Source organism: Macrobrachium nipponense, chromosome 43, assembly GCF_015104395.2.
Source record: "Macrobrachium nipponense isolate FS-2020 chromosome 43, ASM1510439v2, whole genome shotgun sequence".
Lineage (NCBI taxonomy): Eukaryota > Metazoa > Arthropoda > Malacostraca > Decapoda > Palaemonidae > Macrobrachium > Macrobrachium nipponense.
In genome coordinates this window covers 41,299,367-41,321,866 of record NC_061104.1, presented here as the reverse complement: position 1 = coordinate 41,321,866, position 22,500 = coordinate 41,299,367, and the positions used below count along the sequence as shown (strand labels likewise).

Sequence of the window (22,500 nt, the reverse complement as noted above, 5' to 3'; positions counted from 1 at the left end):
TAAGTAAGCATTATGCCCTTGACCTACGAAGCTTTGGAAAGGATGAAACATTAGTAATGAATTTCTCTCTCATTCCAGGTGAGTGTTCCGCGAGTGGTGTTTCCGGCGTGATTTGTGAGTATCGGAGCCTGCATGGTCCTCCCCGCGTCAATTTTGGCATCGAAATTGCATCCCTGTCCTTTCCATTTTCGCCAACGCTTTTGAACCCTTATATATATATATATATACATATATATATTTAAGCCTTTCATATCGAGAATTGAATTTTAACCTGGATTTTTGTGTCACGTTTCGGGATAAAAAACTGCCAGGATTCAAATTCTTTTCTCTCTCTCTCTCGCTTATTTTTTCATTTGTTTTTTTTCTCGATGAGATGCAATTCTCTTCGAAGCCCCCACCGACAGGAGAATGGAAAGGCAATTTTTTTTTAACAATATGAATGGGCAGCGCAGGGAAAATAGTTACAATGTAATTAATGAAAACTGTTGTTTTATCAGTGCCCAACGGCAGACGAGATGTTCCAAGATAATGATGTATATTACGTAAGCTTGCCGAGGAGTTGAAGTATGGTGCCACTTTGATGGATATTCAGTTAGGGTCTAACAGTTATATAGGTAGGTTTTCACTTATCAGAATATTTTTCCTTATATTCAAGAGAATTATTTTCCTTTAAGTTCAAGATAGCTGTTTTTGTTGAATCTTGTTTGGTAAAACTGTTTCGATCATACTGTTGTTTGTATTCTAATATAAAAATTTCTTTTTATTAAATTTCTTATAGAAATTATTATCATTTTATATATTTTAGTTAATACTCGATATTTTTTCGTAATTTTTTTATTACCATTTTATATATGTTAGTTAATACTAGATATTTTTTTTCGTCAAAACTGCTTGTGGTGAATGAACAATTATTCGTTTGAAGAAATTTGATATTTTCTTTTATGTCAATGAATGTGGCACCTCTCTACTTGGAGCAGATGTGACTTTTGTGACTTTTGATATCATGGATCATACTCTTAAAACAAGCTTGCTTTTGTTAACGAGGCTTTTTTTTTTCTTTCTTTTACGTGCTCGCGGTGTAGCTTGTTCATTTGATAGCTGTTGTCGTATATATAGCTAAAGTTCTTCGATTTTAGGTTTTTTAATTTATTTTTCCATGGTATTGGCCTTTCGCCTCAGTTATATGTTCCATTTCATTCCAAGCACAAGGACGATCAAACTAAACAGCGCTTGTTACGCGCAGAAAATGACTGGTGTTATAAAATTGAATCTTTTTAGGCAGTAGTAGGCAAACCAAGGCGTCGTTGACGAAGGATATACTAGGAGTCTATAGACTTGTGCAAGTAGATTCGAGGGCGCCCCCTTGACTCGATGAACCTTAAGGCTTAACAAACTTTGAAACTTGTCGTAGGTTGTGTTCTTTACCGTGTTCACTGTTTTTGTTTTGGTTTTAAGTTCTTTTCAAGTGGTTGGGGGTTATATGTAGAGCGTATGCAACTGCCAGCGCGACTTGAATTTGATTGGAACCTTGACAGAGAGCTACAAATGATCATCAAGTCGTATTTTACTCTTTATAAAACAAAGTATCTCTCTCTCTCTCTCTCTCTCTCTCTCTCTCTCTCTCTCTCTCTCTCTCTCAGGCAGGCGATTCCTCAGTACATCAGCTCAAGTCATCGCAACTTCACTGTATAAGATCACCGATATTTCTGTTTTGAGTTCATGAAGCTTGAGTGAGCGGATATCGCGTTTCGGATCAGAATGGGAAGATATATAGATTTAGTGGCGTTTTCGACAGGGAAGACCCCCTTATCGCTCAGGGGAACACCGCCCCCCCCTCACCAGCGTCCTTCACTTGAAAGCAAAGGCGCTGGACCGGAAATAGGTTCTGCCACTCATGTAACCTCTTGACATGCTTTTTTTTTTATTTTATTTTATTTTTATTTTTATTTTTTGTCTTTAACTTTTTCCTGGGTGTTGACTCGTGGTAGGAGACTGTCACCATTGCTGTTTTTAAGGATGCTAAAAATGAGCCAGCCATTCGGTTAGTCCTTATTAGAAGATGGCCAGGTGTTTTGCGCTGAAGAAATCCTTTGTTATTGCATGGCTGCTGTATATACATTAAATATTTGCATTAACATTCTGGCGGGAATTAAACTTGGTAGTCAAAAATAAGCATTTGTTTTCAGTTTGCAGTACAGATTACACCATAAACTTTTTAAGTATCCGGACATTTTCAATTTCATTCTTAATCTTTTTTTTTTTTTTTTTTTTTTTTAGTAAATTCCGTCAAGATATGTCTTCCTGTTCAATACATGTATGTCTTTCGTCTCTCCTCCATATGAAATTCAGCCGTGACGAATTGATGTCAAAATGCCAATGATTAAGATCTTAGTGAAATAAGTTTTCTCTAGCAACATGAAATATAATTTATAGTGTATAATTACATAAAGGTTAAATGTTTAGATTTGTGACAGCGCTTGCTTCTAATCGTTAATTGTAAATTTTTCATGTTTTTCTGAAAATCACACTTGTGCCTGTCCTTCATTTTTGTAATTATAAAGCGGAGATAGTTAAGTGAATACAGAAAGTAGAGGTGTTATTTTGATCTTTGCGTCTTTTGACATATGTAGTTCAGTCTACGTTATTGATTGAAATGTTCTGCTAAGATTATATGAAAAATTTTTATCTTTTGTCAGAAATCTACTTAAATTTCTGTTTTTCTCGTTGTTGAGACAAGAGATTTTTTTTCTGTCAGTACAATGCTCCAACCCTCCTCGACCGGCCCCGCCCCCCTCACAATTTTTCCACAGTGATACATGGGTCAGCATTTGAAAAAAGAAAAAGTTGTGGCTATGTTGTGTAGGTTTCTTTTTATTTGTATTTTTACTGGGTCTGCAAAGCTTTTGCCGCTGTCAAATCTGATGCATTTCATGTGTTGTTGTCCCCGAGTGTAGGCAGGTTGATTTATACTCGTATCTCGGAAGGGTTTAGATGAAAACTGATCGGGAACAATACGGAGCATTGATGGATAAAGGTGGCTGGCTGCCAGTGGCTACTACCCGATGGGATTACAAGTGAAAGTGAAAGCTTGGGTTTTGTTACGTCATGTATAAGTCTCCCTCCTCCCTCGTCGAGGCCGGACTGAGCGTTGATTCATGGCTGCCATGAAAATCAAACGGCAGAACGCAAAGAATTTAATTTTTTTTCTCGGCTGGAAAAGTTTATGGGTGCCATTTTTCTCTCAAAAGTTTAAAGTTTTTTTTTTATCTTTTTTTTTCAATCCTAAGGCTGTACGATTTTTTTTTATCCTGAGGCCGTCTGTGTGTGTGTGTGTGTGTGTTTTATTTATTTATTTTTTCTTTTCCCGAGGCTGTACACATCCAAAGCTTTGGATTGGTCAGGGGCTGGACGGGTTGGGATATTGGGTCAGGCGTTTGAAAGTATTACTCTCTCTCTCTCTCTCTCTCTCTCTCTCTCTCTCTCTCTCTCTCTCTCTCTGGATTCTTTACACCATTTTCTTTATGTACGTTGTATAATTAAACACTTCAATTAAATTAGTGCTGAGTTACCTTGCCGAATTACGAACACTTTCATATTTGAAGGATTGACCAGGAAAGTGGTGCGTTGCTTTGGCATACTTCTTAATTAAGCGAAATTTATCGTTTGAGTTTTACTTATTCTTTTCCTGAGATGACCAAGGCTTCATGCTCAAAATATATATACTCGGCGAGACAGATATGGGCCTGCCATATATAAATTATGAATTTGTTTTTCTTTCACCACACATATTTGTGTGCGCATGTTATATACGTATATACACACACATACAAACATACCTACATACATACATGCGTGATTCGCTTGAAAGTCTGTGTTGGAATGACCTCAGAAGATGTTCTTAGGAGGAACGAAGGGTCAGGAGAAAAACCAGAAGTGGCAGAGGAGGCAGCAGAAGAATTAGGACATCTTATCTTTCTTCAGCTTTCCAAAAGAAGAAAAAGACGACATTAGAAGTTTAGAAATAAAAATTACTTTAAGCTGAAGGGCATTGCAGCAGCAATTAATTTCAATGAAATATATTATATTATTATTATTATTATTATTATTATTATTATTATTATTATTATTATTATTATTATTATTATTTTGGGAGAAGACCCTCTTTTAAACAAATTCTGTTGAATAAAATGGTAGAATTCAGCGAATTAATCTTATATATTATCTTTTCTATTTTTCTTATTACTCGCTTTTCTGGAAAAACTGGTATTATCAGTATACTGGTATCATCAGAACACTGGTATTCATATTGGTGATAATGCTGAAAGCGGTATTTTATTTAGAACAGGATTTATTAATAAAAAGTCTGGTAGTATCAGTATACTGGTATCATCAGAACGCCTTTCCACCAGTATTCTGATGACACCAGTATACTGATAATACCAGTTTTTGATTAATGGGTCCTGTTCTAAATAAAATACCACTTTCAGCCTTATCCCCAATATGAATATTGGCCAATTATTGCGAAGTATCGCTGAGTCAGAAAAGCAAGTAATAAGAAAAATAGAAAGATAATATATAAGATTATTTCGCTGAATTCTGCCATTTTATTCAACAGTATTATTGTTATTATTATTATTATTATTATTATTATTATTATTATTATTATTATTATTATTATCCAAACTGCTCCTCGCATTTTTTGCTATGGAGAATCAGAAGACTAACTAATAAATAAAGGAGGTGCTACGAAAAGAAAAAATCACCTCAAAAGTTTAAGATGCAGATGAGAAGATGAGATAAATAAGATTCAAAATGAAATGGACCTACCCAAGGAATGCAGCAGCATCCTTAATAAAGTGGGAAAACTGATATACTTAAACTCCCGAAAATCATGGGATTCAAACTAAGAATCCTTTGCTTGTTTTCGTGATGTTAAAACAGGAAATTTTGAATTCACTTCGCAACCACCATGATTTATTGTGACTGATCAGGGGTTTCACTTCACATCCGCCGTTAATTATGGGTGATTAAGGTTCTTGAAAAATGAAGGAACTTTGGTGAGTAAATCTTGATAAACGAGACTTGAAAATGTTATGAAATGTGCGTGTCAAAAGTTCCAAGAACAGAAATTAGGCCAAGCGACGTATCGCCTTGTAAAGCCCGAGTCATGCCCCTGTTTCAATATTGTCGCTTTGTTGCTGGGGTTGATGCGAGAATAGGCCTTGTACCGTTGCCTGTTACCCGAGATTGCGTTGTTGCTGATAACGGGAATTATATGGAACTGAATTGTGTGGAGCAATGTCTCGCATTTGTAAATTGCTCAAAAAACGACGCTGGAGCCAGGTTACGGGGAAATGACTGATTCTGTTGCAGGAATTTATTGTAGAATGTGTTAATTTTTTTAAACTAACATAATTTTTTTTAAATGGGACAGTAACATACGAATGGAAGTACTAATGACATACATATCTAAGTATATATATATATATATAATATCTATATATATATATATATATATATATATATATATATATTATATATATATATATATATATATATATATATATATATATATATATGTATATATATATATATATATATATATATATATATATTATATATATATATATATATATATATATATATATATGTATATATATTATATATATATATATATATAATATATATATATAATATAAATATATTTTTTGTCATCCGTCCTTTGAGGGAAACGTAGTTTACGAAATATATCGCCAGGAAATCTACCCTCTTTCTAGTTTTTTATGGCCAACCTTTGTTAGCTGGAATTCTGTTATGAAAGCAGTTATCCTATATGTACATATATGTAAGTGTGTTATTATATATATATATATATATATATATAGTATATATATATATATATATGTATATATATACACACATAATATATGCTCATATATGCATTTAGCATTTATATATATATATATATATATATATATATATATAATATATATATATATATTATATATATATATATATATATATAACAGTGTATGGATGGTTGTGCCTGAAGCAGTAACCCTCCTCCAATTATAACTTCGGGTTCTGTTTGGGGCTACAGTATTACTGCTCTTAACTACTTTGATTAACCATATTTCTGCCTTGTAAAACTAAAACTTCTTATATACAGCAGCGAAATTAAAAACCTTACCATAAAGCGAGGAGGTAATGAAAGTTTTGAGTGCCACATCTGTCTAAATCTGAGTTGGTCTTTTTTGTTTGTCCGCCCCGGGTGGGGACAGGGTGGGTAGGTATGTGATGGGTGGGAGACATACACCTTCCTCCCCCAATCTTGCTTGTCCGGCTTGGTGTTTTCTTTCCGCCCCGGGTGGGGCCTGGGTAGGTAGGGGATCAGGAGTATATATGAGACATGACACATCTACCCTCCTCCTGAAAACCTGTTTGTCCGCCCCCGGGTGAAGGCGGGAAAATAGGGGATCGGGAGGATAGGAGAGCCAAGACGGGCAGCATCGGGTTCCAGCGCAGCGTAGCTCGTATAGTAATATTGTCGTCCTTTTTTTTTTTTTTTTATTTTTTTTTTTTTTTATTTATTTATTTATTTATTTATTTTTTTTTTTTATTTTGCCTCGGTGGTAGCTGATAGGAGAGATTGGAATGATTGTCCAAACAATAAAAAAATATGTAGGTAGTGATAGAGTGATATGAGGATCAGAAATGAAGTTTAAAAAATGAAAAAAAAAAGAAAAAAAAAATGAAAATACAGTTGGTCTTAAGTATAAGGCCTCACTGACCTGGTTTACTAAGCCTTGACTACAGTTCGTTAGATGTTATCCCGAAGTCATTTTTCCCACCTTAACATGCGCTCAGTGGAATGCTTGCTTGCTTGCCTGCTTACCGTGTGCGAAATAGCTGGGAAGCTCGAGATGCCGGGAGTTGCATTCTTCCGATGTGTTTGTGTGTGTGTGTGTGTGTGTGTGCTCGAATAGCGCCTCGTTTGATTTATGCAGTTTACGCTGTTACTGGAATTCAAGTTTATTGAGGTCGGAAGGTTGTTTAGTATCCAGTCATGTTGCTTGCTTTACATGGTTTTTTTTTATTTATATTTTTTTATTTTTCATCTTTTATTTATTTATTTATTTATTTACTTATTTATTATTATTATTATTATTATTATTTTTTTTATTTTTTTTTTTTTTGCTCTATCACAGTCCTCTAATTCGACTGGGTGGTATTTATGTGTGGGGTTCCGGGTTGCATCCTGCCTCCTTAGGAGTCCATCACTTTTCTTACTATGTGCGCCGTTTCTAGGATCACACTCTTCTGCATGAGTCCTGGAGCTACTTCAGCGTTTAGTTTTTCCAGATTCCTTTTCAGGGATCTTGGGATCGTGCTAGTGTTCCTATGATTATGGGTACAATTTCTACTGGGATATCCCATATCCTTATTTCTATTTCCAGGTCTTGATACTTATCCAGTTTTTCCCTTTCTTTCTCTTCAACTCTGGTGTCCCATGGTATTGCGACATCAATGAGTGTTACTTTCTTCTGAATTTTGTCAATCAACGTCACGTCACGTATCACCCTATCTGTTCTGATACCATAGTCCCAGAGGATCTTTTATTATTATTATTATTATTATTATTATTATTATTATTTTACGTACGAAGGTCGTATATCCGTCATCAGAAGTGTGTAACTTTATTGTAGTGACCTGTTCGAGATTAGGTCTGAACCGAGAACATGTTTATATAAATCCTTTTAGTATTCCGAGTAATCGTTATTTGCCATGAATTTCTTTTGCAATAGTTCAGCAATTTTGGTAACGACTTATTTGTCTTAAATGGGCTTTTATACAGGTTTTTATTTTATTTATTTATTTATTTTTATTCAATTTATTTTGCGAAGGCAAGTTAAGATGGACCTATTCACCATCGTGCGGGCCTCCGTTGGTCTGGCCAGTGTTCGACATGTTGAATCGTAAGGGATTTGTGGTTTTAATTGAGGGACGTTTCATTACAGTCTCTCTCTCTCTCTCTCCTCTCTCTCTCTCTCTCTCTCTCTCTCTCTCTCTTTGCTCCGACTGGTCAAGTTGTTAAAATGGCGCTTTTAATTTTTTTCCGTTTTGCGTTTCGTATTGGTGTACGGATTATCATGTTGATGTGGAGTAATTTTTTTTATTCAAGGCTTTTTCCAAAATTTTGTAAGAGGTTTTTTACTTCTTTTTTTACGGTAGTTTAGTAAACATTTTCTACAAAAGAACGTATCTTATGTTTACGACGATGAGAGAAGATGGAGGCAAAGAATTCTGATACACATTAATGTATGCATCACCTTAGACTTTTTCTTTAAATGTTCTGTTGGAGGGTTAACAGATATTTTGATTTAACATATATTTTTCACTTATTCATTTTTTACGTAGGTTCCTGTTTCGGTATTCTGTGCATTGTACCGTAAATGTTGTAGACTACGTGTTGGAAGCGAGCTCAATTCATTTATTCTATTGATGTAAAAGCATGTTGGTGAGGAGCTGTGTTTCATTAATTATGCTTTGGAGCCGCTGCCGAAATAGGAATTTCTGTTTTGGGGAGAGAATGGCCCCGGGGGTTTACCTTTCTCTCTCCATTTTCTGGCATCCCGGGGCGCGGAAGAGGGGACGGGTTAGTTCTGTCAGTGCACCGGGCGTTACTTGATCTTCATTGCAAGAGTCCTTTCGGTCCCTAGCGGCAACCCCTTACATTCATTTTACTGTACCTCCATTCATATTCTCTTTCATCCATCTTGCTATCCAACCTCTCTTAACATTTGTGCACCTGCGAGGTTATCCTCCTGTTATATCTTTCAAACCTTTCTACTCCAAATTTCCGCTTCAGCGCTGAATGACCTCATAGGTCCCAGCCAGCGCTTGGCCTTGTGCTAAACGCACCACAAAGGGGGATACATAACGGTTTAAATTTTTTGGGGGGCCACTATCTAGGAATGATCCCAAATCTGTAATCTTTACTGAATCTGATATTAGTAGTGTTTTCTGTGTGATCTGTGCGAGAGATTTTGTCGCCCTTCAAAAATAAGATCTGTACTTATAGCAAGCCTGAATAGAAGAGCAAGAAATGCAGAATGATGGGGTCAGTCCACGAAGGAAGGTGTGCATACAAGCTTCCTTAAGGAGGAATCATCCTTCAAGAATATTTACAAGTCCAACTTCCCCCTTTTAATTTTCTGCAAGAGGAAACTATTGCGTCGGCTGTGTCTGTCCGTCCGCACTTTTTTTCAGATCTTAAAAACTACTGAAACTAGAGGACTGTAAGTTGGTACATTGATCATCCACCCTCCAATCATTAGGCATACCAAATTGTAGCCCTCTAGCCTCGGTAGTTTTTATTTGATGTAGGGTTAAATTTAGCCATGGATCATGCGTCTGGCAACGCTCTCTAGGGCGTGCGAGGCACCCTCGCTCGTATCGCATTTGGGGAGCAAATGAAGCGCTACCGGTCGTCGTAGCTGAGAGTTTTATGCAGCATTATACTTCTCACCATCCCAAGCAACAAGCAGTTGACAAAAAATTGCAGTTTTTTGTTCTCGTCCACGATTAGCGTCTCAAAAAGACTCTAATTGAACCTAATGAACGATTCCTACTTCAAAAATGAAGGAAGGGCACTTCAGAATCAAATATGACATGCAAAAATCACAAGAGCTTCCTCAATCGTCCTAAACAGAATTGCGATGCGTGGGAGAACAAGTAAAGAAGCCATTTTTCCCTGCCATTATAGTTTGTTACTTACATCTACACTTAATGTTACTTATAACCATTTTTATTTATGCCAGGAATATTATTATTCAGTAGGTGTATATGGGCAATACGTATACTTTTTGGTGTTTTCGCCAGTTGCAGATGGTATGTAACTTCCATTTTTCACAGCCATTATAGTTTATGTTACTTATAACTACACTTAATGTTACTTGTAACCAGTTTTATTTATGTCTGGAATATTATTATTCATAGGTGAATATGGGCATAGTGATTAATATGTTTACTCATAGGTGTTTTCGACAGATACAGGTGGTATGCAACTTCTGTTCGTTCAAATCTATGCGATATGTCCTCCCCAGAATTGTGAGTTATTCGTATGGCGAAACCCGTATTTATACAGTTTCCTTTCCCTAGATATAAAGCAGCCCACGAGGCCAGGGTTGTATCGAAATTCTTTAGTTCAATAAATGCCATCTCTTTGTTTGGTCTTGAAAAAACGGTGACGGTATTTTTGCTCTATGGAAATCCCCCGTCCCTCAAAAATATATAATCAATGTTTTTGTTATCTTTTTCTTATTCCGTCACAGGGGCTTTTGAAGTTGTGGAATCTTTCTGTGCCGGTCCATATTTACATGTTTTGCAGCTGACAAAAAGCATTTTTCAGTTGCACGGTCGAATAATGCCTTTTTTATTTCTCTCAACTAAATTTTAATGAGACTTCATGCGATACAGAATTTATTTTTAGAGTAGTTAGATCATTCTTTGATATTGTGTGTATATATATATACACACACACGAAAAAACACAGACATATTTATATATATCTATACATATATGATTTTGTAGGTATGCTTCCAACTGTAAATTCATGAGTGTGTGGAGGGTTTTTTCTATGCATATATATTTTCCAGTGAAATACGTTTTGCTGGAAATGTAGTCCTGAATATCAGTAACAAAACGCTCGCATAAATCGCGTAACTTGCCCTGCATTTCGTTAACTCACACGTATACGCATATGTGTGTATATAATATAGTATGTATAAATGTGTGTGTATATATATATATATATATATATATATTATATATATATATATAATTTGTGTATGTATATATATATATGTGTATATATATATATAAAAAAACATTTACTTGTGCATACACACACACGTATATATACATGTGTATATATAGTTGTATATGATACACATATACATATTTATATATACATATATTGCATATATATATAGATATATGCATACGTCGACTTAAGTCATGAATTTAGTTCCTGGCAGTTACTCTTGGCTTGAGGGGGAGGGGTGGGGGTGAGGGGTTACGGACATAGTGCTCAAGGATTTGCTTAACTAGAAGATAAAGATTTTTTGTGGAACAGGAATCCATAACTATTTGGGTTCTAGCATCTTCCTGACGCTTTTTTTCTTGCTAGTGGCTGCCTTATTGAACGCTCAACTTCTTCTGCCTCACCCCCTCGCACATATATTTTTAGTTTTCTGTAAAAGAGAACTATTGCGCTGGCTTTGTCTGTCCGTCCGCACTTTTTCAGTACTCCCTCGGATCTTGAGAACTGCTGAGGCTAGAGGGCTGCAAATTGGTCTGTCAATCATCCACCCTCCGGTCATCAAACATACCAAATTGCAGCCTTCTAGCCTCATTAGTTTTTATTTGATTTATGGTTATATATCGATAATCGTGCTTCTGGCAACTATGTAGAACAGGCCACCACGTGACCACGGCCGGTTGAGAGTTGCGTGGACCGCGGCTCATACAGCATTATTCCGAGACGACCATCGAAAGATTGATCTATTTTCGGTGGCGTTGGTTATACTACGCTATAGCGGCTATACAGAAAGCTCGATTGCGCCGAATTTTTTGTTTTTGTTTTTTGTGTATTGTAGTCTAGACATCAAGGGATCCTTAGGTAATGATTCGCGGGGACTTCAAAGCGAAAAAAGTGAAAGGCGCCTGGAGTGTTTAATATGAAAATGTGAGGAAAGATAATATGGCCCTTTTATTGGTGTTACTTGAATGTGTGGGCGAGGGGCGACTCCTTTTTAAACATAAAATATGTGCACTTTGACTATAATTCTTTTTTTATGAAGTGTTTGTGTGTGTGTGTGCGTGCTTGCTTTACATGGTTGGATAATTATGTAAAATATTTTAATATATTTATACATTTGTATTTTGCATTTTAATATTATTTCTATTGAACCTCCATTGACTTGGAGTAGCGGAATATGTGTGGTTGTCTTTCAGCTGTGGTTCATCGTGTCTAGAGTGGTATATAATTTAACATAGGTAAATGTCTCATTTCCAGAAGAATTCCCGGTTAAACAATCTCCTGTTAAACAATCACCTTCCCGGATGCATTCACGCGAGTTTAAAAGGAGTGATATAATATATACATATATATATACATATATATATATGTGTGTGTGTGTGTGTATAGGTCTTATAGATAATATATATATATCTATATATATTATATATATATATATATATATCTACTATACATATATATAACATATACTATACATTTTTACTTGTCTGTTCTTTATTTAATTTACATTATAATATTATATATATATATATATATATATATATATATATATATATATATATATATATATATATATATAGTACACATATTGATGGCGCGTCTTTCTTGTGTGTGTGTGTTCCAAACAGATAAAATAGTCGAGTTGTGATACCAGAAGTAAATTATGAATGGTTAATGGAATGTTAGCTGTTTAAAAATGATACTTTGATTACGGACTATGAATACAATGATTTTTTTTAATGAAAGTATGTCTTTTCACACTCGCAGAAATTATAGTGAAAATTGTACGTGCCTAGCTTGGATTTTTCGATGAAACCTTTTCCTCGGAGCGTTTTGATCCGGTTTGCTCATTTGTGATTACTTTCCAAATCATGACCAGAGAGTGACTGGTAGGCCTTAACCTTTTGTTCCCTGTTACCCGTTGCGATACCAGTTTAGACCCCCCCCCCCCCCCCCCCCCCCCCCCATCCATCCTAAATATGCAGGACGAAAGAGAGAACACACGCGGTTACTGGAAGTTTAATATTTTGAAATAAATTATGTGTTACACCAGGATATCAGTTTGTATTATTGGCCTATTGAAATCTGACAACACTGAATATGCGGCCGCTTGAGAGGAAGAGCTGAAGGGAGGTGTTCAAATCAGTGTCTGTAGAGAAAGGGCCATGACGTCAGCTTACAGTTATAAGAGGATCTTCGATTGCCTTTGAAACTTGTCCCGCAGGAAGTTGATGTAATCTCTCTCTCTCTCCCTCAATTTTCTTCGTTATTTTCTTTGAACAAGGCTACTTGTCTCCTATCAAATTTTATTTTCTCTTTCTCTTTTTATCTCTCAATTTTTTTTTCGTTATTGTCTTCGAACAAGGCTTCTTGTCTCCTATCAAATTTTACTCTCTCTCTCTCTCTCTCCTTATTTTCTTCCATGTTTTGTTCAAACAAGGCGACTTGACACTCCGTTGTCTCTCATCGAATTTTACTTTATCACTATAATGCAATCAGAATAAAATCCAGCTTTTCTGTTATTTTGTAACTATTCAGTTGACTTTTCGTGGATTCTTTTTCTTTTTATGATTATTTTTTTCTGTAGTCTTCGACGTAACTTTCTCAAAGTATGTTAAATAGTAACTGCATCTGAAATGTTGACATGAAGATATGTTATCCGTTATTTTCAAGGAGCTTCTAATAACGGAACTTGTGCAAAGTAGACGTTCCGGTAGCCTAATGTATTCTTGGAATAATGATTTTGCGGTCAGCTAAAACGAGTTGCAAAAGTAGTTCCTACCTGTACCATAAACCGTTTCGCGAGCTTTTGTTTGCGAAGTTTATTTACCTTTATCACATTTTTAGTGTTCTGTAAAGAAGACTGTTCAGATGGCTATTTGTCTGTCCGTCAGCACTTTTTCTGATCCGCCCCCAGAACTTAAAAACTACTGTGGCTAGAGGGCTGAAAATTGTTAAACATACCAAATTGCAGCCCACTAGCCTCAGTATTTTTTTTCTTTTTTTAATCAAGGTTAAAGTTAGCCATGATCATGCGTCTGGCACCGTTAGACAGCTGAAAGTGATGGACCTTGGCTGAGAGTTTCATGTTTCATACAGCATATACACTGTACAGAAAGCCTGATATTTTCGGCGCATTTTTTGCTTCTTTATATTATTGGTAAAAAAACTCTCTTGATAGTTTATGCGATGAAAGTTGAGAGACGGACGACAAAATGAAAAATAATATTTGATGTTATTAAGTGTTGACAGTAGGGGAGGCATGCCACGTCCACCCACCCCCTTCAAACCGGTTTTTCCATCCCGGTGGGGGCGGGTAGGTAGGGGAACGGGAGAGTAGGGGAGACATTACCATCTCCCTACAAACTGTTTGTCCGCCCTGGGTGGGGGCGGGATAGGCATGAGATCAGGAGGGCAGGGGAGACATCCACCCTTCTCCAAACCTGTTTGTCCGCCCTGATGGGTCGTGGTAGGTAGGGGATCAGGGGGGTAGGGGAGACAGGAGCTCCGGGTTCCAGCGCGCTACTCGTTCAGTATAATCAGGAGCCGTAAGACAAATGTTAAAAGAGCGGCTTCACAAAGGATGCCACGACTGAATTAACAGTTGTCAATGGTAACCGATAATATACTGTAGTTATTATATGAAGCGATTTTTATATTTTGCGAAATCAGTTCCATAGAGCCGTAGACACTTTAATATGTAGCGGTATTCTGTAGAGGCCTTTCCCTGGGAAACTTATAATTTAATTATTTCCATTGGTAGGATCTACTTGAAAAACTTGAGGAAAATTAGGGAGGAAAAGGTCAAAAATGGATGAAAGTTCTATCCTGTTTTAATGTTTTATCTGGCACCCCCCCCCCCCCCCCCCCCTTTTTTTTTTTTTTTTTTTTTTTTTTTTTTTTTTTTTTTTTTTTTTGTCAAAGGATTTTTTCACGAGTTTTTAGGCCCGAATTTCCGGGCAGCGGATATTCGGAGGAATAAGAAAAAATGTTCCTTTTTTTCGTGGAGATAAATGTAGAGTTGTAATCCTAATGCCTTTTGGTGAAGACGTGAAATTTTGCAGACTTTTTAGTTTTCTGTAAAAAAAAAATATTGAGATGACTATTTGTCTGTCCGTCCGCACTTTTTCTGTCCGCAATCAGATTTTAAAAAAACTACCGTGGCTAGAGGGCTGCTAATTGGTATGTTGATCATCCACCATCCAGTCATCAAACGTACCAAATTGCAGCCTTCTAGCCTTGGTAGTTTTTAATTTATTTAAGGTTAAAGTTAGTCATGATAGGGCGTATGGCACCTCCAGAGGACAGGCCACGACCGTGCCGTGGTTGAAAGTTTCATAGGCTGCGCATTTTTCCTTTTTTTCTTTCCTTTATTTTATTAGTGTATTGAATGAATAGCAGTCTCCTTTCCTTGATTTCTTCGAAGGACTCGATTAATTTTCTTCTGTCATGAACTGAAGAATTTCATGATGGAATATTAGATTAGATATGACAAGGATTCATAAATCACAAGAGACGTCGAATGTTGTCGGAAAGAACTTGACGTTAGTTTCTATATTCATTGGTAATTATTGATTTATCATCAAACTCTGAAAACGCCAAGGTTCAGCATCCTATACGTTCTGGCGAATAGACGCCATAATAGTATCACTGATTAAAAGTAGACTTGGGCGAAGGGGAGCTGCGACCCCCTTCCGGTAATTTGTAATTTATATGCGCCGGGTTACCGTAATATTAAACTGTTACAGCTGCGATATCTGCAAACTCCATACCTATATTAAACGAGCCGGTGGGGCACTCTCTCTCTCTCTCTTCTCTCTCCTTAAATAAATACGCGTGGAAAGTGCCAGCGAGCGCGCGGAAAAAAAAGGTTTTAAATTCTGCTTCGCGTCACCGGGCCACCCCAGAGAAGGGTATTCAAATCGTTTAGAAAAGGGGACGAGTCTCGTCGTAACCCCTAAATCCGTCGTCATTTAGTTAAGTTACGAAGACCGAGGGTGTCTCTCTCTCTCTCTCTCTCTCTCTCTCTCTCTCTCTCTCTCTCTCTCTCTCTCTCTCCCTTTCCCTAATTTTAATTGTTGTGGAAGTTGTTCGAAATGCGAAGAGGATTTGGTGGGGATTCTCTCATCTTGCGCCTCTGGCGTATAGGGAAACAGGCGACGATGGATTCCTGGATTTAACGACACATTCCTCGTTAAGGTTAGTGGCTCAGATGAGGATTTATCCTTTTCATTAGCTCGTCCGCTGGTGTGGTGGTTGGTGTCGCGAATGACACTCAGATGTCGCGGGTTCGCGTCTCGACCCCTAGGGGGCGATGCAAAATCACTGGCTCGGTATCGTGATCAGTTACTGTTGCAGTGGGGACGAGGGTGCGTCTTTAGCTGCGGGAGTTTGAAACCAATATTCTCTGGAACCTGAATTTTAAGTCAGTGGCCCCTTTGGTGTGCTCGTTCCTGTGAATAGGTTTCATCTACTGAAATAATAATAATAAAGGAAATGGACCCTTTCTTCATGTACATTCCATATGCGGAATGTAAAGGGGTTCAGAATGTTCCTTTTCTAGTCGACTTTTATAAGTTACAACTTGAATATAGAAATCACGCATACATGGCAATTTGAGAGAGGACTTTCCTTTGTTAAGGAAAGAGTGCTTTGATGTGGAGAAGGAAGGCAGTGTAGACAAGGAAACGTATTTATTTATTTTTTTATTTATTTATTATGGAGTTCCTTGGTAATTTGGCCGTTATGAAACGGTCTATGAATTACCCTTCACCTTTTAAGCAACCTTTTGCAGACTTGATTGAATGACGTTTTGCAAAATATAATCCGAGAAAAGGGAGAGTAGACGACCAAACTATAGCAATATTTTTATGTTTATGTAAATCAAGGGATTAAGTACAGAATTAGGAAGTTCAATCGATTTCAAACTTGGAAATAAGGAATTTAATGTTATTTTACTCATTAAAGAGTGGAAAGTTTGGTTTGATATTTTCTCCATGCTTGTCCTCGAAAGATATTGGGATGTTTTAGGATGTTTAAGATTTTAAAAGGCTTAAGTTAGTGGTTTTCGTCATGGAGTGATAGAATAGGGATTTCCCCTTACTTGTACTCATGAGAAAGTTAATTTTTATAAGGGGTTTCTCGTAGTTGTTGTCTGTAATAGCGAAGGAAGAGTTTCGTATGACCATCCTTTGTGTGCGTGTTTTTTTTTTTTTTTTTTTTTTTTTTTTTTTTTTTAATGAATTTCAAAGACTGCCTTTTCCTAGAGTCCACAGGTTCTCGTCAGGCCTCTTCTCTTCAGCATCTTAACAGGCAGCCAACAACCACCACCTTTGAGTAGAATAAAAGAGAATATAGAATTTTGACCAAAAGGCCAAGCGCTGGGAACTATGAGGTTATTCAGCGCTGAAGTGGAAATTGACAGTAAAAGATTTGAAAGGTGTAACAGGAGGAAAACCTCAAAGCAATTGCACTATGAAGTAATTGCTAGGAGAGGATGGAAAGTAAGATGGAATAAAAAGATGAACGGAGGTACAGTAAAAGGAACGAAAGGGGTTGCAGCTAGGGGCCGAAGGGACGCTGCAAAGAACCCTAAGCGCTCCCCTACGTGGACCATCTCTTTATTTTCCATTATTAAAAACTGTGTAAAGGAGTCGAGGTCTTCGCTTTTATTTTTCATAATGGAAGTTGAGGAGTTCCGGAATCTTTCGCTCTTGATGTTCCTCGAGACTTCTGTAAGGCCGTGACCTCAGTTTTTTCATGATGTGCCTCTGGAAAAATAATTAGAGCCTTTGATCGTTCATTTTAAACGCCATCAAATAATTTGGATGGAATAATGTGCAGGTTTTCTGGTGTTCTTTTGATCTCCGGTTGTTGGCTAAAATTGATATGCTCTGGTTAGGAAATGACGAGCATCATTCTTCGTGGTTATTCTAGTAATTAATAATTAAATGACTTTAGTATCGGTAGCAGGTTTTCTCAAATTACGCGTACTAGTTGACTTCATAGATACGTCGAGAGAGAAAATGCTGTTTGAAATTGCCGTTTCATGTTTACCCCCAGTCATATTGTGATCGAGCGAAAATTGAATTTTCTAAATTGATATGAACTGATTAACTTTAAATGTAGCGAGGAGTTTTTTGTTTTGTTTTTTTTTTTCGTTTGGCCAAGTAGATATATAGGGCAATTTACCTTCCACGTCGGATAACAGCACTTTCATAATTGGCATTGCTTTTGCGGGAAGAAGGGGAAAGAACAGGAAAGAGGAAAATGACCAATAGATAAAGCTGGGCTTTGGGACACAATTGGTTATGCAATCATTTGCCAGAATCAGAATGTGAAATATCTAAAACAAATATTGATCCAGACCCTCCACTCGCCAAATTGTTAATATAAATTAATGGGTGGGATACTGACCTCGAAGGAAATTTTGATAAAGAATTTTTTCGTTATCAACAACAGTCTGTGCGCCTCAGTGGCGTGATCGGTATGACCATGGCCTGCCACCTCGATGGCCGCGAGTTCGATTCTCGGGCATTCCATTGAGGTGTTAGAGATGTGTACTTCTGGTGATAGAAGTTCACTCTCGACGTGGTTCGGAAATCACGTAAAGCCGTTGATCCCGTTGCTGAATAACCACTGGTTCCATGCAACGTAAAAACACCATACAAACAAACAAACAAACAACAGTCTGCAAAATGGATGTTTATTGATATTTTCTTAAGGGTTAAGAGCAGGAAGTGAAGCGCAGCATGCATGCCTGTTCTGCCGTTGACCGCTGATGACCTAAGACAAGGTTATATAGGACCCGGATACTACAATCTCTTGGTGGTGATTTCGTAAGTTGATATGAATTCTGGAGAACGTTTATTCCCAAATAAACTTGAGTTCTTTGATGAACAGAATAACAGAGCGTGGAATTTTCCCCCGAAACTACCATAGAATAGTATGTGCAGCCTGAAAGCAAACGATATTACAATATAACAAGAAAATTTAGCTTTGACAAGATTAATTTCGTCACGCTACACTGGTTTAGTGCTTTTTGCATTTCTTGCGCGCGCGCTCACACACACACACATATATGTGTATGTGTGCAAGAAATGCACAAAAATATTAAACCAGTGTAGCATGACGAAATTAATCCTGTCAGCGTTAACTTTCTCTTAAATCTTTCATCTTTACTGAACAAAGGAAACGGGGGATTAATAAAAGTTAAAACTCGGAACATGTTCCGTTAATACTTCATGGCCTCTCGTATATTATAGTAATAAGTTTTGGTAATGAATAGTTGATTATATGCTTTCCCCTCGTATGTTTTCATTGAACCATGAAGTTAATAGTTTGTTGGGATGGTGTTCTGTTGAAGGACCGTCGAAACACTTCTTTCTCAAGTTTCTGGGGGTAATTTGTAAGCCATATACGGATGAAAACAGTAACCAATGTGATTTGGCCGGGGAATATAGTTGGAATGTGATTTATTCTTTTAGATTCTGATTGTCATGTAGACGTCGTCGTGTAACTGTGAAGGTAAGGTATGGAAATTATTGTTGTAAAGACAGAATGAGCAGGTGAATAGATTCCTGGCACAGTCGTAAAAGGGACCTTTTCCCCCTTCGTTCAGTTTATTCGCCTTATAATTGCAACAGGCTGCAACCGGAGGTGCACCGAACCAGAACGAATCGTTGCAAACAAGTTTCGACTGACGCCCCCGCTTTTGTGTATTTCCACTTGGGGAGGATGTAACGTCGTTTCGCTGTCCTGTTATCAAGTAAGAGCTGTTAGGTAAAGGTCCCTTTTCACACTGAACTTCGATGTAGCCTCAATAGGTCTTACCAAAGCAAAAGTTGCAGACGATGCTTTATGGCAAAAGGCATTCGCCAGTGGGATGGGTAGACGGTGCTCGTTGCAGCTGATGGGGCCACACCTCTTCATTCATAGGGACCGGCTCCGCTGTTGCCTACTTGGTGGATATTGTTTTTGTTTGTTGTTCGGGTTTGTTCGCTGCATTCGATGCAGCGCGTGACTACTTCTTCATGCGTGATATGTTCATGATGAACTTTCTCCTTGCGATCGCGTGTGATTTATTGCATAAATAAGTGGAGAGTCGGGTGGGTAGTAAAAGAGCAATGTAGCGGACTGGTTGAGATCCCACCATTTTCGTGAGGTCATGCACCTGGCGATCTTCATCACCTGCAGGTATGGAGGAGGAGGCAAGTTTTCTAGACCGCGCTCGGAATGGACGCGTCTCGCCTGCCGATCCCCAGTGCATGCATGCATGCGCCCATTGAAGCCTCATTGACTCCTATCTCTCGGTTGCGAGGCGCCGAGGGACTTAGGCGTTTATTCTGGAGGAGCGGAAGGGTCATGGTGTTGTACCTCGGTCGTAAAATGCATAGGAGGAGGAGGAGGAGGAGGTCTGGCAGCGGCGTCATTCATCCTTTTGAACACCGAGAATCCGCTCGTTACGTCATTGATGCTGCTGGTGCTGCTGCTCTCTGCCCATCCCAGTTTTAGGGACAATAGCCTCCACTTCGTTATGTGGGTGGGTGTGGAATGGGTGTGCTGTAGGGGAAGACGAGCAGTCTGGTCTGGGGGATGGACTGGTTGCAGACTAGTTTAGGGGGATTGGAGTGAGAGGGTGGGCAGGCAGGAAGTCAGAGCACCCGGTGGAAGCACCTCTTGTTATTCCTCCTCCTCCTCCTCCTCAGCTACCCTCACCCCCTCTCCCCATCCCCAACCACAAATCGTCCTCAGCCGGCCATCCATCCCGCCGCGAGAGAAGCGATTTAAAAGCTTTACTTGTTTGCCCTCGGTTCTTCGTACTGATGGGAGGCCGGGGGGGTTGGCCCGAAGTTCTCGCCGAGAGTGTCCGATTTTTCGCCCCTTTCGTCTTTCCTTAAAGTTGCGAATTGCACCGAGGTTCCTCTGGTTAGCTGTGCTGTCTGTCGTCTCGTATGTACGTTTTTGTTTCTCTAAAAGAGGCTTTATATAACATTGTTTTATTACTTGAGGTATCGTTATGTACGTTTGTTGCGCTTTGCACCGTGTTGGGTTAAAAAGATTATTTTGGAAGTGTGTTTGAAATTTTATTATTATTATTATTATTATTATTATTATTATTATTATTATTATTCACTAACGTTGGCTTTATGTAAAATTATTTTATTTAGTCGAGTTATCCTAGTTATGCAACTTTGTTTCGCTTTGCGCCATATTGGGTTTAAAAAATAATTTTTTGGAAGTTTTTGAATGATCATTATTATTATTATTATTATTATTATTTATTTATTTTTTTTTTTTTTTTTTTTTTTTTTTTTTGCTCTATCACAGTCCTCCAATTCGACTGGGTGGTATTTATAGTGTGGGGTTCCGGGTTGCATCCTGCCTCCTTAGGAGTCCATCACTTTTCTTACTATGTGTGCCGTTTCTAGGAATCACACTCTTCTGCATGAGGCCCGGAGCTACTTCAGCCCCATCTAGTTTTTCCAGATTCCTTTTCAGGGATCTTGGATCGTGCCTAGTGCTCCTATGATTATGGGTACGATTTCCACTGGCATATCCCATATCCTTCTTATTTCTATTTTCAGATCTTGATACTTATCCATTTTTTCCCTCTCTTTCTCTTCAACTCTGGTGTCCCATGGTATTGCGACATCAATGAGTGATACTTTCTTCTTGACTTTGTCAATCAACGTCACGTCTGGTCTGTTTGCACGTATCACCTATCCGTTCTGATACCATAGTCCAGAGGATCTTTGCCTGATCGTTTTCTATCACTCCTTCAGGTTGGTGCTCGTACCACTTATTACTGCAAGGTAGCTGATGTTTCTTGCACAGGGTCCAGTGGAGGGCTTTTGCCACTGAATCATGCCTCTTTTTGTACTGGTTCTGTGCAAGTGCCGGGCATTCACTTGCTATGTGGTTTATGGTTTCATTTTTCGTATTGCACTTCCTACATATGGGAGAGATGTTATTTCCGTCTATCATACTTTGAACATATCTGGTTCTTAGGGCCTGATCTTGTGCCGCTGTTATCATTCCTTCAGTTTCCTTCTTTAGCTCTCCCCTCTGTAGCCATTGCCAATTGTCATCGCTGGCTAGTTCTTTAGTCTGTCTCATGTATTGTCCGTGCATTGGTTTGTTGTGCCAGTCCTCTGTTCTTTCTGTCCTCTTTCTCCTGTCTCTGTATATTTCTGGGTCTTCGTCTACTTTTATTAGTCCTTCTTCCCATGCACTCTTAGCCACTCGTCTTCACTGGTTTTCAGATATTGCCCCAGTGCTCTGTTTTCGATGTTGACGCAGTCCTCTATACTTAGTAGTCCTCTCCTCCTTCCTTTCGTGTTATGTATAGTCTGTCCGTATTTGCTCTTGGGTGTAGTGCTTTGTGTATTGTCATTTGTTTTCCTGGTTTTCTGATCTATGCTGCGGAGTTCTGCCTTCGTCCATTCCACTATTCCTGCGCTGTATCTGATTACTGGCACTGCCCATGTGTTTATGGCTTTTATCATATTTCCGGCGTTGAGTTTTGACTTGAGTATCGCTTTGAGTCTCTGCATATATTCTTTCCTGATCGTGTCCTTCATCTCTTGGTGTTTTATATCTCCTCCTTCCATTATTCCCAGGTATTTGTATCCTGTCTCATCTATGTGTTTGATGTTGCTCCCATCTGGTAGCTTTAT

General features: G+C 38.1%; 1 long non-coding RNA gene across 1 annotated transcript in view; it reads left to right on the top strand.

The window, feature by feature from the left end:
• LOC135213688 (uncharacterized) overlaps nt 1–22,500 on the top strand; it is a 488,275-nt gene that overhangs the window by 64,471 nt on the left and 401,304 nt on the right. The gene's annotated exons all lie outside the window — the stretch shown is intronic.